This window comes from Sturnira hondurensis, unplaced genomic scaffold (genome assembly GCF_014824575.4).
Source record: "Sturnira hondurensis isolate 20B ecotype Veracruz unplaced genomic scaffold, ASM1482457v3 Scaffold0009719, whole genome shotgun sequence".
Classification (NCBI taxonomy): Eukaryota; Metazoa; Chordata; class Mammalia; order Chiroptera; family Phyllostomidae; genus Sturnira; species Sturnira hondurensis.
In genome coordinates, this window is record NW_028082350.1 from 1,122,837 (window position 1) to 1,141,799 (window position 18,963).

Here is an 18,963-nt window from a genome sequence, read left to right on the forward strand (position 1 = left end):
CCAGACCGTTGGTGTAAAGGTCAGCGTTTAGGAAGCACTGGCCATTACTGCTGAGCGTGGGCCTCCATACAGCAGAGTGCAAGCTCAGGGGCACAGGTGGACAGCCTGATGCTGAGCAAAGGGCTGTACTTTGCTGTTTCCATGCAAGACTGGAGGGACAGGACCCAGCTGGAGGCAGAAACAGGTCGATGAGATGAGAGTAGTGGCCAGGCCTTGCCCAGGGTGCTTTTTCTCTCTTGTAGAACCACAGGGAAAAGTCCAGAATAACCCTTTGATTTGGATTCGTGGCCACCTTTCTTGTGGCCCAGCAAGGCTTTCCTCCCCACTACAGACCTCACTCTTGCCTTAATTTCTGGGACTGAAGTCTGACTGTGCCAGCAGGAAGACTGCCCTCACCCCACTCCTCTGAGAGGCAGGGAGCGAGGGGGCCTGCCCTTGTCTCCAAGATCTGTGATCCCCTCAGCAAATGCGATCAGGCTGAACCTGTCACCAAGTCTCTCCTTAACTTTCTTCATTCTGAAGCTTGAACAAATGGTCAGACACCGGGAGCTGGGCTCTGCCCACAGTTTCTCAGAATTTCCTGTTGGGCTGTAAAGCTGCGGTCGCTGAAAATAACTCATGCCCCAATTCAGGATTCCTTTTCAGATAAATCATAAGCCAGATAAGTCCAATGTGTTTGGCTCTCTGAGCTGACTGGTTAATGTAACAGAAAGGCCTCTGCATAACTGAAAATGATCACCTGGGGGCAATGGAAGGACCAATACACACTTCAAAGCAAGCGAGTGTGTGGAAGCTCCGTGTCTGAGAGCAACCCAGTCTTTCACTGGGTCAGAGCACAGCTGTGCCAGTGTGCCTCTGGAGATAGCTTCCAGCTCTGAGAACGCAGGGCGAGTGCATATGGCCAAGGGTCCTCACAGCCCAGCCTTGGTTGCCGTAGCCAGCCAACCTCTGCCAGTTCCCCTCGCCCCACTTCTACTCTCTGTCCCAGGCCCCGTAGGCCGTCATGACAGACTTGCTCATCACTGGCACGAAAGACATGTTTGCCCCTCCAAACCAGCTCATACTTGCCCACCCCAGAGATTTCTGCATTGCTTCTCTGATTGGCTATTTCCAGGGCATTCTGAATGACTCAGTGTGACAATAATCTGCTCTATGTCTTTCTAGAGACTTCTATACAGAATTGATTATCTCTACAACAGCCCTTCATAATATTTTGCTCATATTTCTCCCTCTTATCAATATTTAATGAATTTATTATTTGATTTTGCTACATATTCTTATATCTCCTACTGTGATGTGTTGTATCTATAGCTAATCAGCAGTCCTCCTCAAACTTCAACAGGCAAAATAATTTCAAGGCAGCAGCAATAACAACAAGCTATTGAACAACACATAATGATGAGAGACCTACAGTTGAAAACACAGTGGACTGCCAAGTAGGTGGGGTCCCAGCATGTATTCTGTGTCAGCGAGTCCTCCCTCCCAGGTGGGATCTCCGACTCAGCAACTCTACTGCCCTGGAGTCTGAATCTGCATGGATTGACGAAGCATAGCCCTGGGTGATTCTGATTCAGGTATTCAGAGACACACTCGTTGAGTAACAGTGTCGCAGACTTACACCTTATATGCATGTAAGGAATATCAGTTATAATACTGCAGTCCCGTATATTTGAATACAAGTGTTTTGAGCCCGGTATATGAGAACTCGTCTTATATGTAGTGAGAGAGGCTACTTACCCATCTAGGACACTCATCGTAATGAAAGTTCGTTGTTCTCTTCCAGCCTTTGAATAAACGGTGTAGTGGCTCCTACACAAGGCTGCTGGGGAACTGGATTCTGCAGAACGTGAGAAGAAGTGATAATGCTATAATAGCAGAATAAAGGAAGTAGTATTGTGCAAGAGAAGAGGGAGAAATTAATTTTGACTGGGAGAATTAATTCATAGCTGGCAGTTGAATGAAATGCCAAAAGCAAACAAACACATACAGGTGTTCAAGATTGTTTTTTTGACACCACTTTCTACTTATTTGTGTGTTGTTTGCTACGAGCAGGACCATGGGGATGAAAGAAGATCTGTGAGTGCTGATCTTTAGGACACGGAGCTGCTAACAAGAACTGTGATGTGGTCAAAGAATTTCATTTTGCCTTTCAGAAATCTCATCACAATTATACCTCAACAGACAATAGTAAGATATATTCAGTTCCAAGCCAAAGAAAATCATAACTTGAGAAAAGTGCTTCACAGAAGTTACACAACAACTTCCTTTATAGAATTTTGACATTCCCAAGAGGAAGTGTGAGACTATGAAATTTTTATATGATTGACCAAATTGAGAAGAGTTTATTTATCCAAGCAGTGAACTTTTGGCAAGTCTTTCTCTCCTGGTAGCAGTGTTTTGTTGATTGGCCAAGAATTTAGTCAGAGGAGTCAGGGAAAGACTCTGGGATTCAGCAAGAAACACCACATTAACATCATACATTTATGTATTCATTAATAAATTCTAGAACTATTTGTCGAGCATCTACTACATGCTGGGCATTGTGTGAAACACTAGGAGTCAATACTGCACAAAATAGGCTCACTCTGACCTCACTCTGGTGCAGGTACAGTCTAGTGGGAGTTAAAAGTAAACAGTTATGTCTAACACAATGTGACAAACTGTACACTGCAGTGTTGTTGGGGACTGCCCTGCCTGGTTTCAGGAGCTGTAACCCCTGCCCCCATGGCTAAGGCTGAATGAGTGACCTTTGGACCATAAGCCACTAAAAAGACAAAGCTTATCTCCCTGGCAGGAGCACCGCTTCTGCTCCTTTTACTTCATCCATAACTGGCCTCCAGTGCTTGATCAGTTAGCCAATGATGGATTAGATTCCCCAAGGGGGAACAACCTAAGACAGGCAAAATCACATGGAGGCCCCAGGGAAGGACTTGGGGGGCTATGGAGAAAGGGGATAATGGACCCTCACCGCTCGGCCTTGACAAAGCCCGCGTCCTCATTCTGTCTGTGAGAAGTCTCCTAATGTCTTGGCTATCTGCCTCCTTTGCCTGACTTAAGCCTAAAACAATGACAGAGGATGGTGTAGCCCTGTGCTGGAAAGGGCAGGTTCCCCAGGAGATCAGGCCTGAGAAAGAATATGTAAAATCCTGTGAAGCCTGCTTTGCTAAGAATGCTCTTATTTAAGTGATAAAGGTTCGAGCAAGAAATGAGTTTATTTTCCAAAGTTTTGTAGCCCTTTAGCTAACAGACCCTGACTCAGAATAGGCCCTCAGAGTTCTTTGTTACCTATTGTTTGATCCTTACTGCCTGACAATGATTAATGAACTTTACCTGTATTCCTATGCAAATGGAAACCCAATAAAAACCTGTCAAGGCAAGGATTGGGGCGCTCTCCCCTTGAGAGAGTGGCCAGACCACTCCAAGGTATTCTCCCCTTGAGGGAGTAGCTGTGCCGTCCGTTTTCTTCCACAGGACTCGGAAGTCTGTGTGAATGTGTCTCGTATCTCATCCATGATGCCATGGGCACTATGAGCCGGAGTCTGCGTCCCTGCGTGCTGTACAGAGTGTATGGGATGTATAAGAAGGGAGCTGTTTGCAGTTGAAGTGACTGATAGAAGTCGCTTCGGCCTTTTGTTTTCAGGTTTCACTCTTTATTGTGGGTGTGGGAAAAGGTTTAATGGTTGCACGCGCTTTATGTTGACTTCTACATTTTGACTCAACTAAATAAATACTGCACAACTGATTTACAACAGAATGGACATTTCCTTGCTCAGATACATCTCAAGCTAATCTGTGTAGAAAAACAGGATACTAAAAAACTCTAACTTCAGCCCTGGCTGGAGTAGTTCAGTGGATTGAGCACAGGCCTGTGAACCAGAGGATCGCAGTTTGATTCCCAGTCAGGGCACATGCCTGGGTTGCAGGCCAGTTCCCTGAAGGCCAACTCCCAGCAGGGGATGCACAAAAGGCAACCATACATTGATGTTTCTCTCCCTCTCTCCTTCCCCTCTAAAGGTAAATAAATAAATAAATAAATTTAAAAAAAAGAATTAGCTCACATTAAAAAAAAAAACAAACTCTAACTTCAGGTTGTATTAGGCCGAGGTTTTCTGTAGAAAGTTTCGTTAGAGTTAGAAGTGACCCTGGAAAGTTTGCAGTAGATNAGCCGGAGTCTGCGTCCCTGCGTGCTGTACAGAGTGTATGGGATGTATAAGAAGGGAGCTGTTTGCAGTTGAAGTGACTGATAGAAGTCGCTTCGGCCTTTTGTTTTCAGGTTTCACTCTTTATTGTGGGTGTGGGAAAAGGTTTAATGGTTGCACGCGCTTTATGTTGACTTCTACATTTTGACTCAACTAAATAAATACTGCACAACTGATTTACAACAGAATGGACATTTCCTTGCTCAGATACATCTCAAGCTAATCTGTGTAGAAAAACAGTGATACTAAAAAACTCTAACTTCAGGTTGTATTAGGCCGAGGTTTTCTAAGAAAGTTTCGTTAGAGTTAGAAGTGACCCTCGAAAGTTTGCAGTAGATGGGGAAAGTGCATGAAGTACTGCTAAAGGAAACATACAAGCTGAAATACTTTAACCCATTAGCAGGTAGTACTGAAAACATAAATGCCCTCTTAATGATCCTTCTCCTTTTGCCTTTTGGAATATGTTTTATTTCCTCTTGACTTAAGTCTGGGTGCTAAGATGCAGGAAATAAATACCCTACAGAAGAGATGCCTGTTTAATCCCCAGGTATCATCTTATAGGTCAACTGAGCTAGACAGAGCCTGTTGGGAACTTATAAGATATTCACGCTGTAATTGCAGGTGCTGTAATAGGTCAGGAGTAGTACAAGCTAGGTTTGAAACTGCACTTTCTCCCCCTCAAATAGGAACCCCTAAAGTGTACCACGTGTAGACCTATCCATATAAAAACTAGGACATATTCCCACCATGTTCTTTTGCCTAGTTACTCAATTGAATCCAACTATCTTCCTAATAAATGAGCTCCGAGAAGACTATGCTCAGGAAGGTGTTATTGGGACCAGCTGACTTTCCACCTTCCACAGTGGCTGTTGTGAAGGATGGATAGCAGCCTACCTTTTCCTTCCCATTAATAATTAGATATCTAGTTAGAGTCTATTCAGATGGGCAGAGTAAATAGGGGAGAGAACTGAATGTGGAGAATAGTTAAAATTTATCTTTTGCAATATGGTCGCTTTCGACTAATTCTCCACTGAAGTTCTCATTTTACTAACAGGGTCTACCAAAGGGAGAGCTCCTACATTCTCTGCAGCTGAGTCACGGGCCTCTTGGCTATATATCCAGCACTTGGTATACTCGGCATACTAGAGTATAGGGCAGGGCAGGGCAGGGCAGTTGTCTGAGGAGACATTCCCTTTTCAACTCTGGGCTGTGTAACTTTGTACTGCTTTCTCAATCAGCAACATGAGAGATCCCAGAACAAATGGTGGATCTTTATAGTGATACAGTTAAGAGTTTGTTAACTGCCTTTCGGAAGTCAGTGTAAATACTGTTGATGGGTTCAGTGTGGGTTGTTTCCTTACTGTTTTAGTTAAGCAGCCGCAGCAACAACCAGAATGCATGAATTAGAGATCTGTTTTAGGTATTCAGTTATGGGATTGGCTCTACTCAAGGTTTGGCTTAACCGTTTGGTGGCAAATTGCAGTGTTCCATTTGGAGTGGCATGATCTCTAGAAAAGCTGGGACTTGTCAGGGGCTTTTGAGGTGCGCTCCACAAGAGGCCAGAAGTAGCTGTTAGAAATTGGTTCCAGTTTGGGTACACAATGGGAGCAATAGGAGAGTCTTAGACCTATCTCTCAAAGTACATGGATCGGTGTGTTTGGATCCAAGAGTTTATCATGGTGTAACCATGAATTAGGATTTAAAGGTTTCCAATTTGTTGAATATTTTATAATTTTAATATTTTTTGTTTCATTTATTTATTTTTAGAGAGAGGAGGGAAAGGGAAGGAGAAACAGAGGGAGAGAAACATTAATGTGTGGTTGCCTCTCACATGCCCCCTACTGGGGATCTGGTCCCCAACCCAGGCATGTGCCCTGACTGGGAATCGAACTAGTGACCCTTTGGTTCACAGGCTGGCACTCAATCCACTGAGCCACACCAGCCAAGGCCAAGTTGTTGAGTATTTTCAAAGGCACTTAACCTGCCAGCTAAGACTCTCAAGAGGTGTTAGTTCGGGCACCACCAGGTTCTCTTCTTCAGAGGAATCATACTCTTTCCCAGAACTCTCATTTAGGTAGTTAGCACTTTCTCCTTCCTCACTTTCTGATTCTGATAAAGAGTTAGGAAAGGGATTTCTGGGTCCCACTAGAATAGAGCAGGAGAAGGAACCAGAGTAAGATAACAATTTAAGCCAGCAAAACACTAACACTGGCAAACACAAACAAGAGCTGAAAAATCCTTTCCACAAGATTAACTTGCCTGTTTCTGAGTCCACTACACACGCCTTATGACTCTGGCTTGTACCACTGTGTAGTTCTTTGAGATCCTGTTGTATATTCTTCACTTACAAAGAAGATATCTCAGTTCTCAGGGTCAGTTCAGTGTGTAAAATTGTTACTCAATTACCAGTGGCACAGGTCAGAGTCTCTCCTTTAAATCCTGGCTACCCAAGAAGAGAAAGGGTCCTCATCTAGGCAGCTGATTTTCTTACTGTTGGTCTCAACTGGTCGTGATATTGTGAGGAGACACTTGTGTCCTCTGTCTTGTTGTCAGGGTATTATATCTACTCAGTAATGAAAAGAAACTCAACAGTTTGCCTTCAGAGTCTGCTGATGCAGCAAATCATGTGCAGGAGATGGGTGGGTGGGATGAGTTGTCAAGACCATCTGGTGCACACGGATCCCATGTTTTCCACAGGTGGTGCAAATGCCCTTGAGCACTGCTGATGTAGCTGTTTCGCTATCCAGAGAGGTAGCCTTAACCTGTGAATCAGAAGACCATGGAGGATCTTTGTTCTTCATCATCTCATTACTTGCTGCTTGACCAGATTAGGTGTAACACCACTCTGTCCCCAACAATCTCACCACTACTCTGCTGACCCTCTCAGCTGGGACCACTTCTGGGCAAGCCAACCACCTTAGACTTTTTTTTACAGCCTAAGAAGTAGGGGTAATGAGGAATTTTTTTTGAGAGTCCATAAACTGACTCATGGGACAGACAAAGAGGATGCCAGTCAGTAAACAGGGTTACAGAAAAAGGCAATTAGAGGCAGCAATTTAAGGACTGGCCTCTGGGTAGACTGAACAGGTCTATGCCCAGAGTCCCAGAGGCTTACGGCTCACTCTTAGAGCCTTGTATTGTTGGATTCAGCTTTATACAACAGAAGTCACTCTGTTCCAGGGCTGGAAGAACTGGTTCTGGAAGAGCTTCCAAGAATAATCCCAGCCATGGCAGCCTGTAGTCATACAAACCTAAGCCGTGACATCCACCGGCAGGCCCAGTGTAATCCAGACCCCGAGCCAGTCACAGCAGAGGCAGGAGGTGGAAGAGCTCTGGCACCACCATTCAGGAGGGTTCGGAAGGAAAACTGGTGTGTGGACCACCATGGATTCACTCGTTCTCTCATGCACTCAACCACATCTCTTGCTGCGCAGCAGGCACGGGCATGCCCTGCGCAGTGACACAATGGCAAACAGTCTGAAAGGTGAGTCAGACTGCCCCAGACGGAGAAGTAGTGGAAGAGCATCTCAGGTGAGAGAACGGTGCTCGCAGCAGTCCTTCAGCTGAAGTGGAAGGCAGTGTGGCTGGGGGATGGGTAAGGGTCAGACCAGCCGGGCCCTAAGGGCCCCATTAGGGACTTTTGCTTTCCTCTAAGGGAAAAGGGAAGCCATTGAAAGGGGTTGTAGGTGGGGGAATGAACACAACCAGATCAGCTTTTAAAAGTTGTTCTACAATTATAAAAACATTCATCCATGCGTTATTCCTTTCTTGAAGGATTACTAAGATTGGAGGGCGGTCAGAGTAGATGTAGAGAGATCAGTTAGGAGCCTCTGCAGCAGCAGTGAGGGTAAGAAATAGTAAGTCCGAGGACGAGGGTGGTGGTACAGAAGAGAAAGGGACAGGGCAAAGATACCTAGAGGGGGGAAAAGAAAGACAATACAATAAAGGAGAACAGTTTTGCTCTTTTTTTTTAACTCCAGGTCACTTTAAACTCTATTTTCACTTTTAGACTTGGTTTTCTTTTCCCTATTTATCTTTTCAATTTGATATCCTAGTATAAGAAAATCAAAGAGAATATATTTATTTAAGAAAAGTTACATCATGCCCTGACCGGTGTGGCTCAGTTGGTTGGAGCATCATCCCCTACACCAAGAGGGTGGGGGTTTGATTTCCAGTCGGGACACATGTCAACTGTGGGTTTGATCCCTGGTTGGGGCATGTATGGGAGGCAACCGATCAATGTTTTTCTCTTCCTTTTTCTCTCTGAAATTAATAAACATATATTTTGAAAAGAAAAGTCACCCTAGAATATGGATATGCTTACATGTAGCTCATGCCAAAAACTTGGAAGTGGTATAAAATCTGTATTATACATAGTGCCTTAACAGCATAAATTTTGCAGACAAAGGTATTAGCATTGTGACCCCACCCCCCAACAAGCTATTTCACCTTTTCTAAGCTTCTATAAAATGGGGATAAAAATAGTACCTGTCTGGGTGGGTTGCTCTGAGAATTAAATGAGGTAATCCATAAAAGGCCATTAGTATAGAGCCCAGCATAATGAAAATGCCCGATGAATGTTAACAGTGTTACTCGTAGCTTTTAGCTGACCATCATCTCTGTACACAGCTGACTGATGCTTGCACGGGCCTCAGAGCCAGCACTGAGCACTATGCACACGCTCCCTTATGGCAGGCTTGTGCACAGGTCTAAAGGACTCTGGAAAGGTGGTTCAACATATTGATTTTTAAATTTTGCCTGTGTTGTCTCGAAGCCAGGTTCTGTCTCTGGGACTGTGCGGACTTGTTGGGAAAGCACTTCATGTTGGGGAGGATGGGAAGCAGAGCGCGTGGAGGAGAGATCGGGGGAAGACTATGAAGTGGAACACAGCATTTTTGCTCCTGTTGGGTAATTTGGGTAGTAGTTTTTTGCGACTCATTTTGTTCTAGGGCTCTGCTTTGTTTTCTTATTTCTCATTCAGTTACCGAACATTGATCACGTGCCATGCACTGTTACATGTACTGGGGAGGCAGCCACGAACAAAAGTCCTAGCTTCTGTGAAGCTTGAATTTTGGCAGGCTTATCTCTCTTGCCAGTGCCTTTTATTCTCCCAGAAGCCTTAGTTGGCCCTAACTTCTTCCTTCATGATCAGAATCAAAGGAACCAATGGAACACGTTTCCTGTTCTAGACCAATATGGAAAAGAAAGTCCTATTGTTTGGAGTTTGGCGCTTACACCTTTTGGGGGATTTGGTTTGTATTTTGTAAGGGAGGAAGATAGTAGAGAAGTTAATACCCCCTGCAAACATGTCTATTAGTTCTCAAAGTATCCACATGAGTAATACATTGTCACAGATGAAGAAACTGAGGCTAAGAGGCTAAGTGCCTTTCCCAAATGGAGGCAGGCCTTAAGATTCTGACTTGACATCTCATGCTCTCTTTTATAAATTGGACGTTATTTGCTCAGTTGCAAACAAGTAATTTAATGGCATTAGCTCAGTTAGCAGTTGACTTGATGTTCGTAGTTGAAATTTCTGGTTAATAGATTTCACAGTGAGTATATGTTCAGATACAGGAAGCTTCATGACATGACATAGCTTAATGCCTTCCAAATGCCAGTCTGTGGACCAATGATGGCATATGACAACATTCTCACCAACATCAACAAAACACAAACTAAAGCAAAGTCATGATCTGTTTTTTCAACATCTACTATGGAATGATAGCGTTGGTAGGAGGTAGTTAGATTTTTGCTTGTTGTTTGTTTCTATTATTTTATGCAATAAAAAGTTGCCAAGTGTATGTCTTTCTTTTTTTTTTCTTGTAAAATTCACGGTTTGGTAAATTCTAAAGGCTGCAGAAACCTGATATAGCTAACTAAATAAAAAATAGAAGTTCTATTTCTGGCAATATGGAACACTAGATATTAAAAATATCCTTCTGGTGCAATGCGCCTAAAAAGATTGGAAAAATTATATATTTAAGAAATGCATAGTTGTATTGGCAAGAAAGGAAAATTCCTAGAGGCCAAAAATGAGAAGAAAGCGCAACTCAGAGAAAACTACGTTTGGGAGAAAGAAGGCAGATCTCAGGGTGTCGGCAAGGTAAGAAATGGGGTCAAAGATTCTCGCTTAAAGGAAACGCTCCCCAAAGATGGTGTCCTTGGTGGAAAGAGAAAATAGGGGATGAGAAGTGCCCTTCAAGGAAAGCCCTATAAATACAACTGTCTGTCCCAGCCTTGGGATGCTCGGAAGGACACATTTCTCTTGAGGAATTTATAACCATGAGTCACTTTCATTGGGTCTAAGGCTGGAGTCCCCATCAGCAATATGAACCGAAAATCCCAGGTTGAGGATTTACAGTAGTCTGAGTCGAGAAGTGCTTCCACATGCCTGACAGGAACACACGTACATTTTCTCTGAAGGCAAAGAATTCCTACAGATATCATTTCACTTAATATTAGCTCATAATTAAAAATCACAAAATACATGAGGAAAATAAGGTGTCATGGGAAGAAGTCAAGAGAAACATCGAGAAGCAGAATCAAAACTTTAAAAACTTCAGATACTAGAAATATTGGGGACAAATATAAAATAAAAGAAGTATTGAAAATATAAGAAACTACCAAAAACTTTTAAAAAAAGAACCAATTAGAACTTGTAAAAGTGAAAAATATAACCACTGGCATTTAAGAACTTCAGTTATATAGGTGAAAAGAGAATGAATAAACTTGAAGATAGATATGAAAAAATTGTTCTGACAGCATGGAGGGAGAAGGAGACTGAAAATAGGGAAGGTCAGTGAAGGGACAGAGAAGCTAGAGTGAGAAGGTAACATGTACATCTGATTGGAATGACAGAAAGTAATGATGGAGATAGACAATGGGGGAAATGCCTGTCATCCAGAGCTCTAATAAATGAAAAAATTACAGACCTGATGAAATACAGGAATCCTTGTGAATACCAAGCATAATAGAGTAGCAAGCCACACCCTGATACACCCTCTAGAAATCACAGAACACCAAAGACAAACAGATCTTTAAAGAAGCTACAGAGAAAAGAAAAATGGCCTGTAAAGCAATCATATAAGCTGGTAGCTGACTTCTTAACAGCATTTCTTGAAATTGAAGGAGAGATATACATTCAAAGTCCTGCAATGAAAAATATTTGACAAGCCAAATGTAATATATAAGAATTACACCTTCAAAATGTCCTAGATTTTATTAGCTTTAAGAAAACACTTTTTCACCTGTAACTGGAATGAACTGCCCCACAAATTTGGAGTTTAAATGTGGAATTTCCCTCTATTTTCCATTTAGCCACTGGATTGCTCGCTCACATGCCCTGTATGTCTTGTGATCATGAAACTTCGCATCTTCTTCTGAGGATTCTCATGCTCCCTATACTAAATTATCTAAAAACACCGGGCCCTCACTCCAAGGCCTGCCAAGTCTGCACTTACAGGATCAGGGAGATGGCTGGACGGCTCTCACAGAAAGGAGATCTCGAGGAGGCTCCTTCTCCTCTGCCACAGACATTCCGTGTCTTGCCAGGACTCCCCTGTGAACCCTTCCCCACCGGGATGGTATGTGGAGGTGGTCTTTGGGAGGTGACTCAGCCATCCGACGGGCCTTCCTGAATGGGCTTAATACCCTCACTTGTAAAAGAGACCCCACAGAACTCCCTTGTCTCAGAAGTGAGCTCTCACCAGACATTGAAACTGCCAGTACCTTCCTTAGCTTTCAACTTCCCACCCTCCGGAACTGTGAGAAATAAATTTCTGTTGTTTATAAGCCACCCAGGTGATAGTATTTTGTTACAGCCCCCCAAAATAAGACATTCTCTAAAGCCAGTATGGTCTTCTTACTTCTCTTTCACAGTCCACTTTCAGGAACTGACTCCAAATGGGCAGAATTTACTTATATCACAACACAGCTCCCAACTTCTTTTGCTAAAAAAGAATAAAACAAAGTCAATCTCTTGTAGGACAATTTTACTGGGCAAACTTTATAACTGAAATTCCCAAACAGGGTTTTAGGGGTTCCAGGGGTACCTGTGGGTTCCAGGTTTGTTTGTGTGAAAACCCCACTCCTTGTTTCTTTCTAAATGGGGAAAATATTTCTGATAATGTATGATTCCCAGTGAAATGATGTTAACAAATATTGTGAGGGAGAATACAGGCAAGTCCTAAGGTATAATCAGTGGGTATCAAACTTGTTTTCCCTTACTGGAAAATACATCTGATTGCTTGGCATGACTATTATGCTGGAAAAAAGCAACTATGCGTCTCTTCACTCAGAATGCTAACATGTGTCACGCAGTCTAAAACTAAATCCAGTGTAACCAAACCACGTTCATTCAACAGCAAACACTCAGAAATCCGCTGTGGCCAGCAAATGTGTCTGTCTGTGTATGTGTATTTTTATACTCAATCGATTGACCTTAATAGCAACCAAACTACTTTCCTTATGATCAACTCCAAGGAGATAAAAACCTGACACAAAACCTAACCATTTGCAAATGAGCATTTATGAGTTACTAGGATTTTAAGAAAATAAATCTTTCACTGACAAGTGCCTGTAAAAAACTCTCATTTTAACATGTATTATTCTACCTTTATGTTGACTCATTTTTATGTTTACTTTTTACATTTTTATTAAATTTATTGGAATGACATTGGACAATAAAATTGTATAGGTTTCAGGTGCACAACTCTACAATACATCATCTGTATATTGTATTGTGTGTCCACCACCCAAAGTCAAGTCTCCTTCTGTCACCATGTATGCCCCCCCCACCCCTTACCCTCTTCTGCCTCCCCCCAAAACCCTTTTCCTCTGGAAATCACAGTACTGTTGCCTGTGTCTATGAGTTTTTTTTACTTTTTGTTTAATCCCTTCGCTTTTTCCACCCAATCCCCGAGTCCCTCACACCTCTAACAGTTGTCAGCCTGTTCTCTATATCTATGAGTCTGTTTCTATTTTGTTTGTGAGTTTATTTTGTTCATTAGATTCCACATATAAGTGAAATCATGTGGTACTTGTCTTTCTCTCACTGGCTTATTTCACTTAGCATAATATTCCCCAGGTTCATCCATACTGTTACAAAAAGAAAGATTCCCTTTGTTTTTATGGCTGAATAGTATTCCATCATGTAAATGTACTCACAGCTTTTTGTTGCTGTTGTAACAGGTGTCAGGTGACACCTCATTGTGGTTTTCACTTGCATTTCCTTGATGATTAGTGATGCTGAGCATTTTTTCATCTCTCTTTGGCCATTGTATGCTTTCTTTTGAGAAACATCTATTCAGGTCCTTTATTTATTTATTTATATATCTTGAAATATATTTGATTGATTATCCTATTGCAGTTGTCCCATTTCCTCCCTCTGCCCTGCATACCCCCTCCCAACCACGTCCCCTCCCCTTCACCGTTAGTTCATGTCCATGGGTCGTACATATAAGTTCTTTGGCTTCTACATTTCCTATACTATTCTTTAAAAATTTTTTTAAATATATTATATTAATTATGCTATTACAGTTGTCCTATTTCCCCCCTTCATTCCCCTCCACCCTGCACACCCTCTCCTACCCACATTCCCCCCCTTTAGTATATGTCCATGTGTCTTAAGTTCTTTAGCTTCTACATTTCCCACACTACTCTTGCCCTCCCCCTGTCTATTTTCTCTCCACTGTCTATGCTACTTATTCTCTGTACCTTTTCCCTCTCTCTCCTCCTCCCACTCCCCTGTTGCTAACCCTCCATGTGATCTCCATTTCTGTGGTTCTGTTCCTGTTCTAGTTGTTTGCTTTGTTTTTGTTTTAGGTGTGGTTGTTAATTGTGAGTTTGCTGTCATTTTACTATACCCACTTCACTGGGTCTGCCCATTGCCACCCCATGACCAGGGTCTGCCTGCTGCCATCTTGCGTGCCCAGTACCATCACTTTTTGCGCTGTGACCCCTCTTCACTCGGCTGCCTAACTCTGCCCTGCCTACCAGTCTGGATGAATGTGTTTATTTTAACTCCTTGGTTTTCCGACTTCCATACAGTTAAATTTTCTGTCAGTTCTGGTTGTTATTTTTGTTTCTGAACTGTTGTTGTCCTTCTTTTGGTTGTGCAAGGAAGTGCAGTGTGTCTACCTATGCCTCCATCTTGGCTAGAAGTCTTTCTATACTATTCTTAACCTCCCCCTATCTATTTTCTACCTACTCTTTATGATTCTTATTCTCTGTACCTTTTCCCCCATTCTCCCTCACCCCTGCACTCCCTCCTGATACCCCTCCATGTGATCTCCATTTGTGTGATTCTGTTTCTGTTCTAGTTGTTTGCTTAGTTAGTTTTTGTTTTTGTTTTCTTAGGTTCAGTTGTTGATAGTTGTAAGTTTGTTGTCATTTTATTGTTCATAGTTTTGACCTTCTTTTTTTTATCTTAGATAAGTCTCTTTAACATTTCATATAAATAAGGGCTTGGTGATGATGAACTCCTTTAACTTGACCTCATCTGGGAAGCACTTGATCTTTATCTGCCCTTCCATTCTAAGTGATAGCTTTGCTGGGTAGAGTAATCTTGGATGTTGGTCCTTGCCTTTTATGATTTTGAATATTTCTTTCCAGCCATTTCTTGCCTGCAAGGTTTCTTTTGAGAAATCAGCTGATAGTGTTATGGGCACTCCTTTGTAGGTAACTGTCTCCTTTTCTCTTGCTGCTTTTAAGAGTCTCTCCTTACTTTTACTCTTGGGTAATGAAATTATGATGTGCCTTGGTGTGTGCTTCCTTGGGCCCAACTGCTTTGGGACTCTCTGAGCTTCCTGGACTTCCTGAAAGTCTATTTTCTTTGCCAGATTGGGGAAGTTCTCCTTCGTTATGTTTTCAAATAAGTTTTCAATTTCTTGCTCTTTCTTTTCTCCTTCTGGCACCCTATGATTCAAAGGTTGAAACAGTTAAAGTTGTCCTGGAGCTTCCTCATTTTTTTGAATTCTTGTTTCTTCATTCTGTTCTGGTTGGATGTTTCTTTCTTCCTATCCACTCATTTGCTGATGGGCACTTGGGCTGCTTCCAAATCTTGGCTATTGTAAATAATGCTGCAGTGAACATAGGGGTACATATATTCTTTTGAATCAGTGTTTCAGGTTTCTTAGCATGTATTCCCAGAAGTGGAATCACTGAGTCATAAGGCAGTTCCATTTCTAATTTTCTGAGGAAATTCTATACTGCTTTTTACAGTGGCTGAGCCAATCTACATTCCCACCAATAGTGAATGAGGGTTCCTTTTTCTCACATCCTTGCCAGTGCATGTTTGTTGATTATTGGTGATAACCATTCTGACAGGTGAGGTATGCGGTCATATCTTATTGTAGTTTTAACTTGAATTTCTTTGATGATTAGTGACATTGAGCATTTTTCATATGTCCATTGGCCATCCATATATTCTCTTTGGGGGAAGTTTCAATTCAGATCTTTCACCCATTTTTTAATTAGATTGTTCATTTTCATGGTTGAGTTTGAAATGTTTTCTGTAAATTTTGCATATTAACCCCTTATCAGGTGCATCATTGGTGAATACATTTTCCTACTTAGTGGCTTGTCTTTTCACTTTGTTGATGGTTTCCTTTGCTGTGCAAAACTTTTTAGTTTAATGTAGTCCCATTTGTTTATTTTTTCTTTTGTTTCTTTTGCTTGAAGAGATATAGTAGAAAAAATATTGCTATGTGAGAAATGTCTGAAATTTTACTGCCTATGTTTTCTTCTAGAATTTTTATGGTTTTGAGTCTTACATTTAAGTGTTTAATCTATTTTGAGTTTGCTCTTGTATATGGTATAAGAAAGTGGTCTAGTTTCATTCTTTGCACATATCTATACATTGACTCATTTGTAAAACTACCTTACTATTTACCAAATGTGGCCAAATAGCTCTGAATCCTTGATACATTTTTTAAGGCATAATAACACCATGATGTTAGAAGTCCTGAAAATTCATGCTTTATGAGAAGTAATAGGAGTCACTTCCTATATCCCAAGGTGCCATTTTTATTAAAATGTTTGAAATGTTTATTGCCAAAATAATACATGCTCTTTATTTTTAAAAGTGCAAGCAATACTGAAGTCTATATATATAAAGTAAAAATGGGAAGTTCCCTCCAGTCCTGGACTGGCTCGTTCCCCACAGAGAGCCACTGCTAATGGTGCCATGTCCATCTTTCCAGACCCACATTTATTACATTCAACCTTCTCTCTTACCTGGCAGTACATCCAGGAGGTGTTTTAACGTCAGTACATTCAGAGACACCTCATTGTTTCACAGCATTTTACAGAACAGAGGTACCATAATTTATTTCCTTATGGATGGACATTTCGATTGTTTTAAATGTTCATGTAGAAAAAACAAAATTGAAGGAATTATTTTTGTACACATACCTGTGCACATTTGTGAGAACATTTCTTTAAGGCAGATTTCTAGAAATTGAATTAACATATCAAATGTAAAACGTGTTTTACAGTTTAATACATTGTGTTCATTTCTTAAAATTTACATTTTTCCTGAGTTTTTTTGCTAGTTTAAGATAGCTGAATTTTATTTAGTTTGTCTTAGCTCTGCTTTAACCTTTAGAAAGCTATTGACATGGAAAAACCCCTGTATAGAGAGCTAAAGAAGCTGAGAAACCACAGAGGATGTCCCTGAGAAAATGAATGGAAACAAACAAGTGTCCCCAAGTCAAGAAAAAATGAGTGATGGGTGTTCAAAACCACTTGAGGAAAGATTAAAAAAATTAAAGCCTTAGTTTTAAGTGATGTAGGTGGAATGTACCATTCATATGTGGATCCTTATCTCCTAAAGTAATTTCAAAAGGCAATATTTTTAGTATTCTAACTTCTTACAAGTTTTAAGTTTTCTTATGACTTAAGCCTACAAAGACTAATTCTCACAAAGACTTATGCTTCTCAACATCAGAAATGATATTTTGGAACAAAGAGTGCTTTCAAGAAAGCTTTTCAACAAATTTGCCCTCAACTGCCCAACGTTCTTGCCGCTAGACAGAAGTGACTATACTGTATATGACAATAAAGGGACAAGGTCTCCAAACAGAGAAATGTATTAAAATTTCCACAGGCTTGGCTTTCAGAAAACTGTGAAAGAAGCTGTGCATGCATTTCTTCCTTCTCTACAGCACACAACTTCCTTGTTCTTTTTATAATATTCCTGTCTAGGTGATGAAGTTTCTGCTAAGTGCACAATAATCAAGAGGTCTCTTTCCTGGCTGAATTCTCCAAAGCCAAATAAGATATTTCCCGTGGTCAAAGATTCTCCTTTGTAGTTATATCCAAAGGTCTTTTCCCAGTATAAGTTCTCTGCTGTTGACTGAGGTAGGCGCATGGGCAAAGGGCCTTTCTGCCTATCTTGCTCTCCAGGAAGAACTGCCTGCTGCCGGTGAAAGGATGAGCAATGTGACAGTAAGCTTTCCTATAGTCAATGCATTCAGAGTGTTTCTCTCCAGCACCAATCCTCAAGTGTCAAAGGAAAGAAAATCTGTCACAAAAGGTTTGCCCACATTCTTTGCTCTCAAAGGTTTTTCTCTCTAGTGTGGATCTTATTATTCTGGACAATAGCAAAAGCCTTTCTACATTCACTGCACTTATAGCGCTTCTCCCCAGTGTCTCCTTGTGTATGTAGCGAGGAAATAGCTGTAGAAATAAACCTTTCCCACATTCTTTACATTCAGAGGCTTTTCGTGCAGTGTAGGTCATACTGTGCTGAAAAAACAGAGTGGGTGGGTGAAGGTCTTTCCACATTCATTGTACTCATAGGGCTTCTCTCCAGTGAACCTACTTTGGCATGTGATGTGTGACCTACAGCTGAAGACCTTCCCACACTCCACACACTTAGAGGGTTTCTCCCCAGTGAATCCTTACATGCTGAACCAGAGCTTTCCACGAAAGGCTTTTCCACACTCCTGGCATTTGTAAGCTTTCATTCTAGGGTGATGTTGAACAAGGAGGCACCCGCTAGACATTTCCCACCTTTTTTGGATTCATAGAGGGTCTTCCTTGCATGAACCAAGGTGTCTTTACTTGGTCCCTGTGAGTCACATTCATAGAGAGTATCTCCTGCAGAATCTTGAGTGCAAGCTATCATCTCTCCTGGAGCCATTGCATTCAAGGCTCATTTCCCTAAGGATGGTCTCCTTGTGGAAGATGGCAGCTGACCTCAAGTTCCCTTCCTGCATTTCCAACAACCCTTCCTCATCTCTGAATTGCTCCAACAATGAGGACCTCCTGGCTCTCTGAGTCAGTCTGCTCTGGAGCAATGCTTCTTATGACAAAGCTGGCTGGTCTTGGGTTTTACTTGTCACCTGGAAAGGTGGCTTCAGCAAAGGACTTTCTTCCTTGTCTCTTACCTATTCTTTGGCCCTTAGATCAACTCTGATCTGGGAATTGCAAGCCCCAGTGAGACCACGAGTCTGCAGATGTCCAATGTTGCTTCAGGATAGAGTCGTCTGGGCCTGGTCCAGCTGCTCCCACTCCTTCCAAGTGAAGGTGACGGATCGCCCAACACTGCTGCCTGGAACCGCTGCAATTCCGCAACAGAAACACCCACGCGTCCTGCAGAGTGCGCTGCGGATCCCTGAAAGTATTGCATTCAGCTGCTGCCAGCTGGACTACAAGTGGACGAAGCCCCAGTTTCACTTTTCTTAGTATTTGGGAATTGAATTTTCAGTTGTTCCGGAAGGAGTTCACACGTGTGTTTGGAAGTTTACTCTGGTTGTGTCAG

The 18,963-nt window shown here is 41.9% G+C and overlaps 1 pseudogene; it reads right to left on the minus strand.

Moving 5' to 3' along the window:
• Positions 1–5,456: 5,456 nt before the first annotated feature.
• LOC118994685 (DDB1- and CUL4-associated factor 16-like) overlaps positions 5,457–18,963 on the minus strand; it is a 30,879-nt pseudogene continuing 17,372 nt past the window's right edge.